Source organism: Schistocerca americana, chromosome 2 (assembly GCF_021461395.2).
Source record: "Schistocerca americana isolate TAMUIC-IGC-003095 chromosome 2, iqSchAmer2.1, whole genome shotgun sequence".
Classification (NCBI taxonomy): domain Eukaryota; kingdom Metazoa; phylum Arthropoda; class Insecta; order Orthoptera; family Acrididae; genus Schistocerca; species Schistocerca americana.
This window is the reverse complement of record NC_060120.1, coordinates 299,655,786-299,668,777: the sequence shown is the minus strand read 5'-3', so window position 1 is coordinate 299,668,777 and position 12,992 is coordinate 299,655,786.

The following is a 12,992-nucleotide window of genomic DNA, read 5'->3' as shown; positions in this document are numbered from 1 at the left end:
AAGCGGGGCAACTCAGCCCTTGTAAGGCCAATGGAGGGGCTACTTGATTGAGGAGTAGTGGCTCCGTCCTTAAAAACTGACAATGGCCAGGATAGTGGCGTGCCGACCATACGTCCCTCATATCCGTATCCAGTGATGCCTCTCGGCTCAGCATGACACGGCGGTCGGTCAGTACAGTCGAACCTTCTGCAGCCTGTTTGGACGGAGCTAAGCTTTTAGTTTTTTAAAAGGTTCATAAAAATAGACTATCCAGACTCAAGGAAGTCAATATTAATTACTCGGTGAAGTGAACTCTAGACTCAGTCGTTGGGGGACTAAACTTAGTCACGTGACTACGTACCAGTGCAGAAAATAGTGCTCGTTGCTACTTCGTTGTGCAAGTTTGGAAAGTAATCGTGAGTAATGCCTTTTTGGGTAGCGGGGTAGCGATGGTGCCCTGCTGTTAACATCATACATTTGTTGACAACAAGAAGAGGTAAGGAAATAGGCAACACAACGTGAAAGTAAAATGTTACAGTTGGGCAAATCGATGTGAACAAATTACAGCTTGAGGGATACGATGTTGAAACCCCTGACGCAATGTGCATACAATAAATATTCGACTGATGTTATGAATAAATATGTAATTACCCAGCAATTTGTGTGAGATTGTAAGCAATGCAAGTAAATACCAACTACGTGAATTTTCACACTTTCATCTGGTAACTGGAGTTGAAGGGCAGCAATGAAACTCACAAAAACTGTTTTATCTATGGGATATCATCTTAAAAGGTTTCGGAATGAACGAGTTACGTAGGGAAGAGGTGAAATACAGTGGTGAGGAAAATTTATGGACGATGGTAACTTTTACATGATGTGTCATTGCAAGTAACGTAGCTCGAAGAAACCTGGATCACTGAAAGAACTATTAGAATATAGTACAGAAGGTAACTGAAAAAAATACGCAGTGAGACAAACGGAAACGACAGTTGTGTTCGAAGACAATAAATACACTGAAGTCACTGTGATGTATGATGGTCTCCTGAACATTACAGAAGGCGGGACACGATTCTTAGTAGGTTGTGCCAACACCACGGACGTCAGTGCTTGCTCTGTAACGTGCTCCAATGCTAACCACAAAGTTGATAAGGAAGCTTGTAGTAGGGTGTTCCATTCCGCTAACAGTGCGGTTTACAACTGCTGGATGACACAGCTTGAACTGCTCCGATCGAAACAAACAGTAACGACCCTGCACCTCTTTTTGGTCACTTCGTAGTAAGCCGCAACATTGGGGGAGGGTCTCGTTGGAAATAAAAACTGGTTAGTCCGAAATGCCATGGTCGGAAACGGTATGGTAGGGAAGTAAAAGGAGCATTGCCTAGCTATCAATGTGTCTGCTCCACTTGCGTTCCAGTCATGTGAGATCCTGCATGGTCATATGGCCGTCCGTTACTCGGTGAATCCGTATCTATCGTGAGACCCCGACCAACATGAACAGCAATATGGCGGAACGATAAATCGCAGTCTCCATACCTCACGTCTTACCGCTGTCGCGTTCTGTAACGTAGTCGTGGACGTCTCTTCTTCTTGTACGAGGCAACACGTTCTTTTCACAAATATCCAAACATTCAGGTGGTGTTCCTGAAAGAGAAACCCTCTTCAAAAAAAATGGTTCAAATGGCTCTGAGCACTATGGGACTCAACTGCTGTGGTCATAAGTCCCCTAGAACTTAGAACTACTTAAACCTAACTAACCTAAGGACAGCACACAACACCCAGCCATCACGAGGCAGAGAAAATCCCAGACCCCGTCGGGAATCGAACCCGGGAACCCGGGCGTGGGAAGCGAGAACGCTACCGCACGACCACGAGATGCGGGCAGAAACCCTCTTCAAAATTTTTCCTTGCATATACGATATGTGATCAAGAAGTAACGCAAATTTTTTAGTTTCACTGGCTTTATGCAGTGGATTTTCAAATTTATTATCATCTTGGTACACATGTTCCTGATGCATGTTTGCATTTTCAGCTGTTTTGAATATTTAGCATATTGTTGATTTCGAAGATGATGGATCAAAGAATTTGCATCAAATTTTGTTCGAAAAATGGAATAGACTGCAGAACAGCATTAGAACTGTTGACCATGGCTTTTGGGGAATCCACTTTGAGTAGGACAGGAGTTTTCGGCTGGTATAAACGTTTCAAAGAGGGTTGAGAAGATGTTGAATCTACATCTACATTTATACTCCGCAAGCCACCCAACGGTGTGTGGCGGAGGGCACTTTACGTGCCACTGTCATTACCTTCATTTCCTGTTCCAGTCGCGTATGGTTCGCGGGAAGAACGACTGTCTGAAAGCCTCCGTGCGCGCTCTAATCTCTCTAATTTTACATTCGTGATCTCCTCGGGAGGTATAAGTAGGGGGAAGCAACATATTCGATACCTCATCCAGAAACGCACCCTCTCGAAACCTGGCGAGCAAGCTACACCGCGATGCAGAGCGCCTCTCTTGCAGAGTCTGCCACTTGAGTTCGTTAAACATCTCCGTAACGCTATCACGGTTACCAAATAACCCTGTGACGAAACGCGCCGCTCTCCTTTGGATCTTCTCTATCTCCTCCGTCAACCCGATCCGGTACGGATCCCACACTGATGAGCAATACTCAAGTATAGGTCGAACGAGTGTTTCGTAAGCCACCTCCTTTGTTGATGGACTACATTTTCTAAGGACTCTTACAATGAATCTCAACCTGGTACCCGCCTTACCAACAATTAATTTTATATGATCGCCGGCCGGAGTGGCCGTGCGGTTCTGGGCGCTACAGTCTGTAGCCGCGTGACCGCTACGGTCGCAGGTTCGAATCCTGCTTCGGGCATGGATGTGTGTGATGTCCTTAGGTTAGTTAGGTTTAAGTAGTTCTAAGTTCTAGGGGACTTATGACCTCAGCAGTTGAGTCCCATAGTGCTCAGAGTCATTTGAACGATTTTTTTTATATGATCATTCCACTTCAACTCGTTCCGCACGCATACTCCCAGATATTTTACAGAAGTAACTGCTACCAGTGTTTGTTCCGCTATCATATAATCATACAATAAAGGATCCTTCTTTCTATGTATTCGCAATACATTACATTTGTCTATGTTAAGGGTCAGTTGCCACTCCCTGCACCAAGTGCCTATCCGCTGGAGATCTTCCTGCATTTCGCTACAATTTTCTAATGCTGCAACTTCTCGGTATACTACAGCATCATCCGCTAAAAGCCGCATGGAACTTCCGACACTATCTACTAGGTCATTTACATATATTGTGAAAAGCAATGGTCCCATTACACTCCCCTGTGGCACGCCAGAGGTTACTTTAACGTCTGTAGACGTCTCTCCATTGATAACAACATGCTGTGTTCTGTTTGCTAAAAACTCTTCAATCCAGCCACACAGCTGGTCTGATATTCCGTAGGCTCTTACTTTGTTTATCAGGCGACAGTGCGGAACTGTATCGAACGCCTTCCGGAAGTCAAGAATAATAGCATCTACGTGGGAGCCTGTATCTAATATTTTCTGGGTCTCATGAACAAATAAAGCGAGTTGGGTCTCACACGATCGCTGTTTCCGGAATCCATGTTGATTCCTACATAGTAGATTCTGGGTTTCCAAAAACGACATGATACTCGAGCAAAAAACATGTTCTAAAATTCTACAACAGATCGACGTCAGAGATATAGGTCTATAGTTTTGCGCATCTGCTCGACGACCCTTCTTGAAGACTGGGACTACTTGTGCTCTTTTCCTATCATTTGGAACCTTCCGTTCCTCTAGAGACTTGCGGTACACGGCTGTTAGAAGGGGGGCAAGTTCTTTCGCGTACTCTGTGTAGAATCGAATTGGTATCCCGTCAGGTCCAGTGGACTTTCCTCTGTTGAGTGATTCCAGTTGCTTTTCTATTCCTTGGACACTTATTTCGATGTCAGCCATTTTTTCGTTTGTGCGAGGATTTAGAGAAGGAACTGCAGTGCGGTCTTCCTCTGTGAAACAGCTTTGGAAAAATGTGTTTAGTATTTCAGCTTTACGCGTGTCATCCTCTGTTTCAATACCATCATCATCCCGGAGTGTCTGGATATGCTGTTTCGAGCCACTTACTGATTTAACGTAAGACCAGAACTTCCTAGGATTTTCTGTCAAGTCGGTACATAGAATTTTACTTTCGAATCCACTGAACGCTTCACGCATAGCCCTCCTTACGCTAACTTTGACATCGTTTAGCTTCTGTTTGCCTGAGAGGTTTTGGCTGCGTTTAAACTTGGAGTGAAGCTCTCTTTGCTTTCGCAGTAGTTTCCTAACTTTGTTGTTGTACCACGGTGGGTTTTTCCCGTTCCTCACAGTTTTACTCGGCACGTACCTGTCTAAAACGCAATTTACGATTGCCTTGAACTTTTTCCATAAACACTCAACATTGTCAGTGTCGGAACAGAAATTTTCGTTTTGATCTGTTAGGTAGTCTGAAATTTGCCTTCTATTACTCTTGCTAAACAGATAAACCTTCCTCCCTTTTTTATATTCCTATTAACTTCCATATTCATGGATGCTGCAACGGCCTTATGATCACTGATTCCCTGTTCTGCACATACAGAGTCGAAAAGTTCGGGTCTGTTTGTTATCAGTAGGTCCAAGATGTTATCTCCACGAGTCGGTTCTCTGTTTAATTGCTCGATGTAATTTTCGGATAGTGCACTCAGTATAATGTCACTCGATGCTCTGTCCCTACCACCCGTCCTAAACATCTGAGTGTCCCAGTCTATATCTGGTAAATTGAAATCTCCACGTAAGACTATAGCATGCTGAGAAAATTTATGTGAAATGTATTCCAAATTTTCTCTCAGTTGTGCTGCCACTAATGCTGCTGAGTCGGGAGGTCGGTAAAAGGAGCCAATTATTAACCTAGCTCGGTTATTGAGTGTAACCTCCACCCATAATAATTCACAGGAACTATCCACTTCTACTTCTACAGGATACACTTCTTCTTCTACAGGATAAACTACTACTAACAGCGACGAACACTCCACCACCGGTTGCATGCAATCTGTCCTTTCTAAACACCGTCTGTACTTTTGTAAAAATTTCGGCAGATTTTATCTCTGGCTTCAGCCAGCTTTCTGTACCTATAACGATTTCAGCTTCGGTGCTTTCTATCAGCGCTTGAAGTTCCGGTACTTTACCAACGCAGCTTCGACAGTTTACAATTACAATACCGATTGCTGCTTGGTCCCCGCATGTCCTGACTTTGCCCCGCACCCGTTGAGGCTGTTGCCCTTTCTGTACTTGCCCAAGGCCATCTAACGTAAAAAAACCGCCCAGCCCACGCCACACAACCTCTGCTACCCGTGTAGCCGCTTGTTGCGTGTAGTGGACTCCTGACCTATCCAGCGGAACCCAAAACTTCACCACCCTGTGGCGCAAGTCGAGGAATCTGCAGCCTACACGGTCGCAGAACCGTCTCAACCTCTGATTCATATCCTCCACCCGGCTCTGTACCAAAGGTCCGCAGTCAGTCCTGTCGACGATGCTGCAGATGGTGAGCTCTACTTTCATCCCGCTAGCGAGACTGGCAGTCTTCACCAAATCAGATAGCCGCCGGAAGCCAGAGAGGATTTCCTCCGATCCATAGCGATACACATCATTGGTGCCGACATGAGCGACCACCTGCAGATGGGTGCACCCTGTACCCTTTATGGCATCCGGAAGGACCCTTTCCACATCTGGAATGACTCCCCCCGGTATGCACACGGAGTGCACATTGGTTTTCTTCCCCTCTCTTGCTGCCATATCTCTAAGGGGCCCCATTACGCGCCTGACGTTGGAACTACCAGCTACCAGTAAGCCCACCCTCTGCGACCGCCCGGATCTTGCAGACTGAGGGGCAACCTCTGGAACAGGACAAGCAGCCATGTCAGGCCGAAGATCAGTATCAGCCTGAGACAGAGCCTGAAACCTATTCGTCAGACAAACTGGAGAGGCCCTCCGGAATGTCTTTCGCCCCCTGCCACACCTTGAGACGACCTCCCACTCTACCACAGGTGAGGGATCAGCCTCAATGCGGGCAGTATCCTGGGCAACCACAGTCGTAGTCCGATCGGGGGATGCGTGGGACGAGCTGGTCGTCCCCAACAAACCCACATCCGGACCCCCACAGTGATGCCCATTGGCAACAGCCTCAAGCTGTGTGACCGAAGCCAACACTGCCTGAAGCTGGGAGCGAAGGGATGCCAACTCAGCCTGCATCCGAACACAGCAGTTGCAGTCCCTATCCACGCTAAAAACTGTTGTGCAAAGAACGTCTGAACTAATCTACAGAGAGCTCAAACAAATCGACACAAAATTTAAACGGTTATTAAAATACAAGATTGCCTAGGAAATGCAGTAATGCTGCTACTTGCGCACTGCTGACACACTGCTCGGCGGCGGAAGGAGACTACGCGATTTTACACTATTCAGGTACTAAAACGCGATGCTACAACTCTCAAATACTATAATACGCCAGAAATTTATGAATTAAACAATGCAAGTACCAAAAACACGCAAAGAAATTAAGAATTAAACTATGTAACAAATGAGTGAGCTATGAGTATAAGACTTGCTGCTGCAGCTGCTTATCCAACGGCGGCAGGGAGCACCTGGACGCCATAGCACGTCAATTACTGAAGACAATGTGGAACAAGTAAAAAAAATGGTTCTAAAAAATCGCTTAATCAACACCGGAGAGTTTTCTGATGATGAAGGCATATTATTTGGCTCATGCCAAGCACTTTTTTCTGATTTTTTACGCATGAAACGTATAGCAGCAAAGTTTGTTCCGAAATTGTTGAATTTCGACCAAAAACGACGTCGCGGAACAGCATTCAGCGATTGCTGAATGAAGTCTACAACGATGGAGAACTTCTAAAGAAGGTTATAACAAGTCACAATATACGGGTATTAAGGGTATAACGTCGAAACTAAGGCCCAATCGTCCCAATGGAAACTGCCTGAAAAGCCGAGGCAGAAAAACATTCGACAAGTTCCATCACACGTGAAGATTCTTCTCAGTGTTTTCTTCAGTTATAATGGGAGAGTGCATCATGAGTTCCTGCCTTACGGTCGTACTGTTAATAAGATATACTACCTGGAAGTTACGTGTCGTTTGCGTGAAGCAATCCGAGAAAACGACCAGTGTTGTGGCAAAACCACTCGTGGAAATTACATTGCAATAATCCTCCCGCTCACATCTTAATCGTTGTTTGTGAGTTTTTGGCAAAAAAGGAAACCATTATATCGCCTCAACCACTGTATTCGCCGGACATGGCCCCCTGTGACTTCTTTCTATTCCCGAGACTGAAGAGAACCATGAAAGGACGTCGTTTGCCACCTCTGATGAGATAAAAACTGAATTGCTCAATGAACTGAACACCATACCAAAAAGTGAGTTCCAGAAGTGCTTCCAAAATTGGAAAAAGTGCTGGCACAAATGTATAATGCTTCAGTACGATTACTCTGAAATGGACAGAGTTGATTTTGATGAATGAATAAAGATTCTTTAAGAAAAACAAAAGATTCCGGTCACTTTTTGTTTACACGTCGAAGGATGCAAACAGCAGTAGAGTCCACGGAGAATACTGTGGCCGATAGATGCGCAGACGGCAGGACATGAGTGAGGAGCGTGGTAGTGGTGGGGGTCAGGTGCAGGCGTTGTGGGGAAAATGTGCAGTGCTGGAGGGGAAGCGCCATTCTAAACTGAAGCCTATGCTCACATTTTTTGTAAATATTTAGTGGGGCCTCTCCATGTCCACGATTGCATGGTGACCGCCCAAAAGGATCTGTTACCTCTGCTTTCGTTAGTATCTAAAAAGAATTCCGTCAAAAATGCAGAGATTCATTTTCGCCTGACTTGTTAAACCATTTGTAAGTTTCAGAGAAGCGTCATGAGTGGTGAATTTTGAGTAAAACCTACACCTCTCTCTGGTAGCCATGTTAAAATTTGCTTCCGTTTACACAGTCTCACCACATTAAGATGTGCAGACACAGTTATGAGAAAATTCTGAAACAGTGAGGAACTGAAGAAAACTAAGACCAGTAGCTTACGAAAAGGCACATCCTCAGTACAAAAAAACCTGTAATGTCTTCACTTATGTTGTTCCAAGACCCATAGCATTTCTTGTTTCACCATTATCGACGGCCCTTAAAACTTACATTCTTCCATCAAAAATGTCTACAGTTAGTGGAATAACACGGTAGGTAATGAAGTTTTGCATAATAACGATATGGCGAAATACTCTCCTCTTTGTATGTTATCATTTGCCAGAATCTCATTTTGATATCTGAAACCGTTTATGTAATATGAGGAATGTAGTGGGTATTTCACACTGACCTTATCACTGGCATGTTGCGATCATAAATGTGTGTGCTTTGACAGATCAGTTTTCTCGATATTGGTGACAGACAGACACTCCTAACCAAGTCTAAAGAAAAATTCTATATGTTAGCTAAATTTCATACACAGCAACATATTACGTAATACGGACCCAATGCAAAATCATAGTGACCTCTATTTTTCATTGCAAACTTTTCAGAATTTCGCGCAGTATCTTACTGCCGCTTAAATACCACAGTAATTATGACCAATAACTAAATGGCCACAGGAAGGGCATCCAGCCACCCCCTGCAACTACCACTGCCAAATCCATAGTAACATGGCTGACGCCGCGTTGAAGCAAGACAAAGGCCCAAAGGAAATGGTGATTTGAGATGAATGAAATGAAATGTGTGTGGATTCCTAAGGGACCAAAGTGCTGAGGTCATCGGTCCCTATATTTACACACTACTTAAACTAACTTATGGTAAGAACAACACACACCCCCATGCCCGAGTGAAGACTCGAACCTCCCGCGGTAGGGATCACGCAATCTGTGACATGGCGCCTCAAACCGCGCGGCCACCCAGTGCGGCGATTTGAGATGAAAGAAACCTAAATTGCTTTTCATGGCTAAAAGCCAAGTAGTATCCTTTTAGATCCCTCAGCAAAAGTTTTGATACAAAGAAGTCGCAACTACGTTTGACACATAAAATTCTAAGATTCTGAGTTAAACATCGAGCTTTAAATTCTCAGTCGGTACCTCATTCGTTGTACATAATGTCGATCGTTATTCAAAGGTACCTCAGATGTTTCTCTAATCTGTTTTTTCCCTCACGTTTATACAAATCATTCCAAAAACATTTGACCGCATTTTTTCAACTGTTTCTTTTTTTCATTTTCAAGTTTAGTTCAGAAAGCATGAAATCTAATATACTGAAGTATCAGTCGGTGTTTCATTATCATTAAGAATGTACAGATTAAGAGAAAGCAGAGAACTTTCACTTTTAGCTGTGATTCGATATTTAATGTCACTTCATTTGCGTAGCTAGCAGCAGCTGTTAGTGAAATATTTGGGTTTTCCCTTAAATCAATAATCGTTTCTTAATTACTCAATTGATATCAAATCATTAATTTTATTTTTGAAAACTGGACTTCACACTGGTGAGTTAATATCCCCTTTGTCCATTTCCACGTTTTCATTTGGCTGCAAACAACTGGACCAAAATTTTTCCTCAAGTAACTAATTATGCTTTTCGTATTTACTCTGATTACTTTCAGGCAATTAAATCTTTCTTCGCAAAACTAGACTTCGCGCTGGTCAGTTTTACACCCCGTTTGTCCATTTCCCTCTCTCCTTTTAACGCTGCTACCTCAAGGTCAAAAGGTTATCGTTTCAATAGACGGCCATTTTGGAGATTTTATCCGGTGAGGACTGGGTGTTCTGTTGTCCTCCTCATCATCGAGGAGCGAGTCGCCGAAGTGGCGTCAAATAAAAAGACTTGCACTAGTCAGCCTCACATCCCCAGATGCTGTCTCCCCGCCATAATGCCATGCGATCGTTCCATTTCTCTGTTTGGCTATGAAAATTCGGACAAAAATTCAATTGACCTATAAAGCAAAGAGCTGATAACCAGAGCCACGCGTAAAACAGCTCTATAGCCCACGACCGAAGGTAGCACCGTCCAAATTTTTCTTTTCACTTCCGTCCAGTCGAAACAGAGGAAAAAGTACAGTTGCGCTCTACCAGAACTACGGTTCGGTGCTCCTGGCTACACTACATAAATAACGTAGTAAATGGCAGGTTTACCGGTAGGGAAAGAAACGAAAATGAATGTGTAAGAGAGAAAATAGGAGCAAACTACAACTCTTTTGAAACTTCCTGGCAGATTAAAACTGTGTGCTGGACCGAGACTCGAACGCGGGACCTTTGCCTTTCGCGGGCAAGTGCTCTACCAACTGAGCTACCCAAGCGCGACTCGCGCTCCATCCTCAAAGCTTTACATCCGTCAGTGAAGACGGGGCGTGAGTCGCGCTTGGGTAGCTCAGTTGGTAGAGCACTTGCCCGCGAAAGGCAAAGGTCCCGCGTTCGAGTCTCGGTCCGGCACACAGTTTTAATCTGCCAGGAAGTTTCATATCAGTGCACACTCCGATGCAGAGTGAAATCTCATTCTACTACTATTTTGTTTGTTTGTTATTTTTTTGTTGGGTTGGTTGTTTGTTTTGCAAATAATTAGAATCGCATATCATCAGCGTTAGTTTGCAGAATATAAACTGCATTTTATAAGTAATAAAAATCAGCTGATTGCGCAACTTCTGCTCTTTTATGTAACCAAAGCAATTACTTTTGAGGCAAGTACCGTTTATATGCACAAACATAAAAAATATATATAATTATTGTTGTTATTTTGACAAAGCTGTGCCATAAAGGCACCCAGGAGAGAGGCGATTTGCGTAACCTGCAGTTCGCTGAACTGGTCGCAGGTGAATGAATCATAAATCAGAGAAAATTAGAATCCAGTATTCCTTCATTTATTAATCCAATTTTACGCGTTTGGGAGTTAAACATCATCACAATCGTGGTTCAGATAAAAACCAGACGACTACTTAGTTACATTTTGGCATGCAACGAACATGAGCAGACTGAAGTTTTAATTTTCTACTCAATAGAATGTTCTTCGTCAAGATCAAAGGTAAGAGTTTCCTGTTATTATTGGCAAATGACAAAGTTGTCTATCAATAACAGAAAGCTTGTTAGTATTGAAACTTCCCCTTTGAATGAAAAGAATGACTGTGCTGGTAAAACTTCTACATTTCATGATTTTCAAGCTACAGAGTGAAACTGAACGTACTGAGACTGTTTTCTCCTCACTTATCCTCAACATTTCTCAACTGACACACAATATTCTAGAGCAGCGCAATCTGAATTTTAATAATCCATGCAAAAGAATAGCCCTGACTAACAATAACCTATGCCCTTCATGAATCACTTACCTCACAAAAATCTTCGTTACTCGAACTACTGCAATACAGCGAGCGCCTATACTGCCAGCTAAATAAAAGAATCTAACTACTGAAGGCACTAACTACTGATAGACATATAGTTAGCGCATGAAAGATTTTGATAGAGAGCAATGTATTTAACAAATTTCTTTTTCTGACGGACACACATCCAGATCGTCCGCTGGTGTTAACATCTCAGAACTCTGGCATCTCTCACCCCACAACCACCACAGCTGGCGGCTCATCTACACCTGCCCAACGCTACGGGTTGTTCACATCCAACAGTCCGACACTACACACTGGCGAAAAACTTCCAACAATGAGTCCAACCAGCCACAGACTGCACACAGCGCAGTCAGCGATTTTCGTACAGAGCGCTACGTGGCGTCACCAACATAAAAATCTAGACAGCCTACTTACAGTATTTGTATTGAAGCGACGTTTGATATTTTTCTTACTTTTTTTTATTTTACCTGTGCTGTTGAGGAAATTTTCCGTTTTCTAGTGCTGTAGGATAAATCTGTATTGTTTTCTTTATTTTTATTATAACATCCCTCTGTTTCACATTACAAATCAACAGTTTTCGAATAAAATCTGAATTATAAAATGATACTTTCAGTTTTGCCATAAATATTGGTTATTCTTAAGTAGCAGACAGGATGGTGACTATGAAGAACAAAAACGTTCCGTAGGTTACCCTGCTCTTTCTATATCCTGAGTTTCTAGATGAGTGGCAACTTGTTAGAAGACTGAGAGGGAGAAAAATCCCGAAACACCAGCTGGAGACTGGGAACGCAGTTACAGATTACCCGATAGAAGAAGCACAAGTCTTTACTAAGACTTCTGCAACATAAAATCGACTAATACAGTAAGATCTGGACATCCGGGAAAAAGAGAACGAAAAACCATCAGCCAAACGGCGCAACGGATAGCCATACAAGAGACCAGGAATGCACCTCGACTAACAACACCCAGCGAAATGAGGACCGTCGGCCGCTGTGGTCGAGCGGTTCTAGGCGTCTCAGGCCGGCGCCGCGCGGCTGCTACGGTCGCAGGTTTGAATCCTGCCTCGGGCATGGATGTGTGTAATGTCCTTAGGTTAGTTAGTCCCATAGTGCTCAAAGCCATTTGACCATCTGAGGACCAAGTTTAAGAATCTTGAGAACAACAATGTATCTGGCCCAGTTGCAATAACAAATGAATAACTCAAGAGACTACCGAGGAAGCTACTCGTCCTACAGACTAGAGTTTACAACAATTGACTGCGCAACTGCTGTTTCCCGAAAAAAATGGCAGCTCGCACACGTCATTCCTATTCGAAAAGCAAGGAAAGACTTAACCTGCCAATCAAAAACCTATCAGTTTACTGAGCAGTCCTGGAAAAACTTTCGGAAGTATCATTAAGGAGATACTAAACCACATTTTAAATGAAACTGAAATGATCCGACTTGAGCAATACAGTTTCCAACAGAAGTTTCGGTGGAGCTCCAAGTGTTGAGAATTACGGAGCATGTCACGAAGAATTTCAATACAACAACCTTGACCGCTGCTGTTTTTCTATACGTGGATAAAGCCTGTGATAAGTGATAAGATCTGGTACGCGAATTTGTTACGGAAGATGAAAGATCAA